Raw genomic sequence first — 7124 nt, 5'->3', positions numbered from 1 at the left:
CCTGCTCCTTTAAATCATAGTCCTTTCTTCAGGCAGGGATGGTTCGCAGACGCCTGGCTCTGCTCCAAGAAGTTCGGAGCAGAGACGACGGCCAGCTGGGAGCAACCCAGGCTTCGGGGGAGTTCGATCCTTCAGCCGCCCAAGCTCCAAGCTCAGGCGGCCTCGGAGAACTCTACCCCTACCTGGGGCCTCACCCCCTCCTCTTCTCCCGAGGAGGGGGCTTCAATTTCGCCCGAACAGCTGATCGGCGCTGTTTCGGGCGAAAAAACAAACAGCTGAGCCGCGGGCAGCCAGGGGAGGCTGTCTTCGGCGCCGCGCCGCCACCGGAAGTGAAAAAAAATCTTGATGATACAAGCACAATCACACAATCATGCAAATTCCACTATTATGTACTTGTCTCCTTATACTATTTATATAATAATGACACTATGCTAATTTCCTCCAGTCACTTGGCAGCTGCCAATTCCCACCATCTTGACTATGACATTCATTTTCAAAGGGGGAAAACCTATGATTCCCCAAAAGTTGCAAACTATAGTTTCTATACTATCTTATACTGCCTGTATTTCCCCAAACTATAATTCTAGGCACCCCAATCATCACATCCATGGATAAGGGATACTGGGAATTGTAGTTCTAGTGTAGAGACCTCAGGTTCTCCAATTCTAATGTAGAGTTTTGATTTGTTAAGAGTTCTACCAAGATTATGATTTCTGCTTTTAACAAAAAAAGAGGGAATTTCTTGACTACTGTAAAGATTTTACAAGTATAGTTCTTTTTAAAAGTTATTTTACATCATCTTTCCCTAATTCTTATGTAGTTCATTATTTCTACTACTTTTTCCCTATCCAGTTATTAATTATAGTTTGTACCTTATTTTTACAATTAGGCGCATCTCAAAACCATAGATACAGTTATGATCAACTAGTTAATTGGATTGTCTCCACAACCAACTCTTGCCTATAATCTTCTAAAGTTTTATTTAATAATTATTGAGTCAGTTAAAACCTCCAGTGCTTACATTATGGTATTTTCATCAAGAAGCAAAGAATGCCTTTTCATAGGCATTTTAATGAGCTGAATTTAATGAGCTCTTAACATTATCATGTATATTATTGTACATAGTTCTTTTATTGCTTTATATAATGCAGTTAAATTACATTGTTTTATCTTCCTTATTAGCTTGAACCATTTTGATCTTATATTTATATTAATTTTATTATATCTATAATATGTATGCATGTCACTCAGAAGGTTGTAAAATATTTCTTATTTTAAACAGTGCCTTAAAATAAATAAGCAGGCAAGTTTTAAAACTCAATTCCATTTTTTCCCCAGAAATCAGAGGATTTAGAGAAATAAGATCACACTTATTTGTCTTGACTGTAGTATCCTTGTCAATATTGATCCTGGTCAAGACTCTCCAGATGCAACAAAGAGAGCTAAAGAAGAATTCTACTTAGGTTTGCATTGGTGTTAGTAATTCTTCTGAGCTAACACAGTGAATATAGCTTCTGTCTATCTGTATGTCCATCCATCCATCCATCCATCCAAATATAAAATCCTATTACAACTTGATATGACTGTAGACATACTCCCTTTTTCCATCCTGCAAAATTTGATTTTTACTTTCCCTTGTGGTTAAAATCATGGGACTGACTTTGACAGCTGCTCAAACCAAGATCAGATATGCTTTGCTAAAATAAACTTGCTGAAATACTTAAGAATAAAACCTAAATAAATGTAGCTCTTTAGTTAGCAATGCTGTTACAGCCTGCAGAGATTGCAGCAAAATATCAACAATTAATTAAGCTGAAATACTAGGAGACTCTTGCTTATCTTGGCTAAATGACAAACAAAGAAACCAAATTTAAATGTTCTACAAACAGATTTACCGGAAAAAAGGTATCATTTATAGCATGTATAACAAACAGTTGCATTATCAGTTCTGTCTCATCCATATTGATATGAAAATAAGTCATGTAAATCAGGAGAATATAATGTAGTTGATCAGTACTGGTCTGCAGTTATTCAATTCAGTGTCATATCTGTCATGTGGTTAAAGTTTTCGATAAATAGCATATTATCATTATAATTAATCTCGTGGCACATGTTCAGAGCCCTAATCATCAGTTTGGACTTCCTTAAGTTAGGTACAGAATAATGTTTTTCAATAGATATTGCTTGGATCATCCATATAGCTTGTGACAGTCACCTCCTCAAATATTGCTAATCAGATTGGCCATTTTGGAGTTTCCTCAGACGTGGGCAAAAATCACATCTTTTGTATCCTATAATGCAACAATTTTGAGCAACTTCTTAATATCTGGATTCACACGTTGGATTAAGATGTAAACCTAGTGGCAGTACTTTGTAGATTATGTTTTATGACGTAGTGATGTATGAGCTCAACCATTTCATATTAAACAAGTCATGATTAACACTGTGTCTAGGCAACATATTAGAAAGAATTAAAAATAAAGCACATGGACCCAGGCGCCCTCAACCTGATGCCTTCCAGATGTATTGAGACTAAAAATCCGAATTCCTGCCAAAGAGGAAGCAGATTGTTCTTCTGAGATCCATTCACTGCTTGCTTATAGAAGATTTTTGAAATTAGGCCAGCATCAGAATTCTAGACCTACAGATTGCCCACCCTTGGGATAAATAATGGAACATCTACTTACTTAAATAGTAATTTCTCATAGGCTATATACTACCTCTGCTCTCTTTTCCTTTGCTCTAATGGTTGCACTTGTTCTAAGCAATGATGTGATTCCAACCAGCTTTACCAATGGTGAGAAAGACTGGGAATTATAATTCAGCAACATCTGGTAGGCCGCAAGTTGTCCATTGTTGGACTAAAGAGTTGAAGGACATGGTAAGCAGTGTTTTGGACCATAGAAATCCAAGGACTAAAAGCATTATCAAACAAGAAATTAAAGCGAAAGGTGATTCTGAGTAAAATACATTATACTGACTCTTGGCACCCACATCACTCGAACAACTCAATAAATTGAAATTGCTAAAATAGTCAGTCTTGGACTAGATTCATTAGACTTAGGAAATGATGCCTTACTGTTTAAAAATTACTTCCTACTTCCTAGGGACCAGAGTAACTCAAGAGACAACATGGGAGCAGACAGAGACTTTCAACGAACAAACACATCTGCTTAAGTTAAATTTCAGCCTTTTTCATGCCACCTGGATACCAAGAGGTGCCAAGATTTGGCATAAGACTTTCAAATCACCATTTGTTCAACCTGGGTGGTGATAAAAATTAAGTACCAACATACTGATATTGCTCTTTGAAACAGTGATGTTTTCATCCAGGGATTTCATCTGGATGTCATGATGTATTGAGGAGAGGACAAACCTTAACCTATTCTATTATAGGTCAGGCTGACCTCCCTTCCCTTAAGGCCATAGACTGGAATGGCCCATTGAAGGAGAGGAGCCACTTAGACCAATATTCCCTTCCTCCACTGACAATCTAAAAAGACAGCATTGTCAATAATACTGAAGGCATCTGAGAAGTTTAGTAGGACCAGACTGGTATAATTTCTTTTATCACACTCTGTAAATGATTCTCATTTAACAATCTTCCCAGAAAAGGAAGATTAAGGGCTGGAAGATATTTTTCAGGTATGACCATATCCAAGGAAGTGCTTTTAAGAGGCTTGGAAAGGCAAATCTCCAAGTTGGCAACGTTGCCATCATTGCCAAACCAGGCCTGATAATATATATAAACCAGATGCATTTGCTCATCCAAGCATATGCCATTTTCTCCAGACTCCTCTTCATAATCTCAGAATTTTGGTAAAAAGCAAAATTCCACAAATGCAAAACTAGAGATTTATTTCAATTTTCCACAGGGGGGCACTGGTGGAAATAAAATCTCTGCTCCTTTGTTGCTAATCCTAAACTATTGACTTTTCACATTCATTCTGTACCTTAGTTTTACACTCTGGTTCTGAACTGGCAGAAAGGCGAGGAGAGACATGACATCCTGCAGAAGTTTCAGCCCCAGCTAACATGGCAAAAGACAGATCATGAGTATTTTAACCCAAAGCTTCTGCAGGGTGCCAGGCTGTCTACCCACACATGGAAGTTCATTCATCACTATGGCTGAATTTATATCTATATAAGAGACACTCCAGCATCTTAGGTGAAAGAGCGAACATTGACAATGTGTGTTTCCTTTTTGCACTGGCTTTCAAGGCAAAGATGGTTGTTGTCTGTTGTGAATAGGGTAGAGTATTGCGCCAGTACTAATTCTATGGCTAGATGCAGGCTTTGTCATGATTTACAGTTAATACCATATATGCAGAATTAAAAATATTAACTTTAAAAAGAAACATTTTTTTAAAAAAGAGGCTTACTTTGCACTCTGAAAAGAAACTGCAGAATCACATGAGAATTATGTGAAATGCAAAGAAAAAAGATTCAGCAACATCATGAGATACCCAATACTGAGATTTTAAAAAAGGACTGTTCCACCACAAATACAATAGCTAATGTATCCCACACATTTCTGTATGTTCATTGGACTATAACTCTAAATGTGATTGATCATGGCAATTCTGGCTAGGGCAAATGGAAATTTGAATCAGCATGATCAAATTTAGGACAGTTACTATTATTTGCTTATCTGTTGGGGATTTACCACATTTTTAGTAGTCCTCAAGTAATCGTGCATATGGGTTTCAGGCATAGAGTTCCTTATGAAAAGAGCTGCTTGTCTTATAAATCTTTATGATACAGTTTGATCATGGATACAGGCAAACATTCCTATTTCAAAGTGCCTCAAAATTAAGTACCGTAGATACACAAAATGTACCCTGGCAGTTCATTCTAAGATTAGGAACCATTAGGACATTTCTATTGTCCCATATTACTGATCAGTTATTTATTGTAGCAAATTTTAGTCCCAGATTACTAATCAATTATTTTATTGTAGCAGCTTGTTTATTGCAGGCAACATATAACCATTTAATTACCAAAACACTATAGTAGTTTCTCCCAAGATTCATAAAACTGTTCAGTGAAAAAATGTACTTTACCTATGGAACTATTCTGCCATCTAGCTTCCAACATCATGAACAAAAAGCATAAAGCATTTTGTAAAAATGTTCATAAATGTATTTGAAAGGTTCATTAGCTCAGTGTATTTAGAATATTGACTGTTATGTAGGCAGATGTTGCTTTTTTGCCTATTTGGCTATGTAATTACAGTATTTTGCTCAAATTTTGCATTAATTGACTTCCTATGTATTTTATGAACTAAAAAAACCAGTGAAAAGCAGTCGTGGGAAACAAAATCTAGTTATTTTCTATAAATCAATGCATTCTGATTTGTTTCAATTTCATCCAAGTTTGGAATTGCATATGAACATATGTGATCAGAGAGAAGTGTTTGATTTGGGGACATAATCTATCTTTGGTGAATTTATATGGTACTTAGTTTGATTTCAGCCCCTTAAAAGTTTTTTTTTAAAGAAACCCCCAAATCAAGAAAACCAGATTGCACACAGCAGACTTCTCTTTGTTGTTGCTTACCTTACTTGCCCTGTCTCTCAAGTCTACCTGTGCATTCTTGTGTGTGCGTATGCTTTGGAGAACTTTCTCCAAGTGAGAACCTTTTATTTGTTCTGCTGATATTTATATATATCTCATTTACACATCACACTCTGCATATGAAAAGCAGGTGACACACGCTGTAATTTTTTGGGGGGGGTGAGCAGGTGGTGTGATCCTGACCCCCTCTGCCATCTTTTGTCTTTTGAAACAGCACATGGTGCACGGGTAAGTCGTTTTTTTTTCAGACGAACGCCACACTTTGAAGCTCAGTTTGTTCTCCAACTGTAAGCATAGTGGTCCCTAACAAAAGCTAAATTTGATTTGATTTCAATCAGATTTAAGTGTTGAATGAAGCTTTAGCAATGTAGTAATTTTTGGAGATGTGCAGAGAGCAATCTTTGTGAACCAGCCTGTTTGTCTGTGATTCAGCAGGTGGCAGTACTTAGCTAAATGAATGGCCTTAGAAGTTTAGTTGAGTATTTGGATGACTGACCAAAGAGAAGTGAAAACTTGCTGTGCACTTGAGTAGTCTTGCTCCTGGTGTAAAGGGGCAAAATGAGTGCTGCATTTTATTGCCTTCTGAAGTTAAAAGCCACCAATGTAATTTTTTAGTGTAGGTATACTATAATGGTTTGTTTTTATGCTTTTGTAACACAAATATGGTTATGGGTTGATAAGCTATTATCAAAATCCTGCTTTTCTTTGGACTAAGCTATTCACCTGTACCTAACTAAAAGCACTGTTAGGCAATATAATGAGATGTCATGATAAAGTAAAACAAATTCCTTATATTTAATACTCATATTAAATGTTTTATGTATAATATTACTTGACTATGTCAAATATTTCATGAAGAGTGGCCAGTTAAATTCAACTCAGAAAGGTATCTTGAAGTAGGTAGGACATTTTCTATGGGTAAGACAAGAATTCAAAATTACACTGAAATCCCTGGACACCAAACTGAATTATAATGCAAATAAAGTGACAACCACGTGACTTTAGCCCTGATAAAAACAGTGCTCTCTGGTTGATGAAATTGAGTGGACAAAGAGATGGATTTGACTGCTTCAGAATGGATATGTTCAAACATCAATTTGTCCGCTATACATTTTTAGTATTTACTAATTGTCATGTTGTGGTAAAACACTGCTGCATATCCAAGATTTTGGAGAATACTGTAGACTTTGTTTTGAGCAAGCCATTCCCTGCTCTCTCCTCTGCTGCCGTTCAATTTTGTAAGTAAATTGCTTATAATCTCTAAAGGTTCTTCCACACAAGTGTAATTGCACCAGCAATGTACAATATCGAACATTGTGCTCAGAATTTCAGTTATATTGCAGTGCTTCTATTCACTTTTCAGTGATGGCTTCTGATGATATAAAAACAGAACCTTTAGCTAGAAACTCAGTAAATGTACATATTCTGATGACATTCATTTCCTGTGTTCCAAGAACATTTTCACTTGAAATGATTGAAAAACACCACAACCATCGCTGGCTCTTAAATTCTAGCCCAGATAGAGATTTTAAGGAAACTCCAAGCGC

Source organism: Vipera berus (assembly GCF_964194415.1).
Source record: "Vipera berus genome assembly, chromosome: 1".
In the NCBI taxonomy this organism is placed as follows: domain Eukaryota; kingdom Metazoa; phylum Chordata; class Lepidosauria; order Squamata; family Viperidae; genus Vipera; species Vipera berus.
This window is presented reverse-complemented; position numbering follows the sequence as displayed.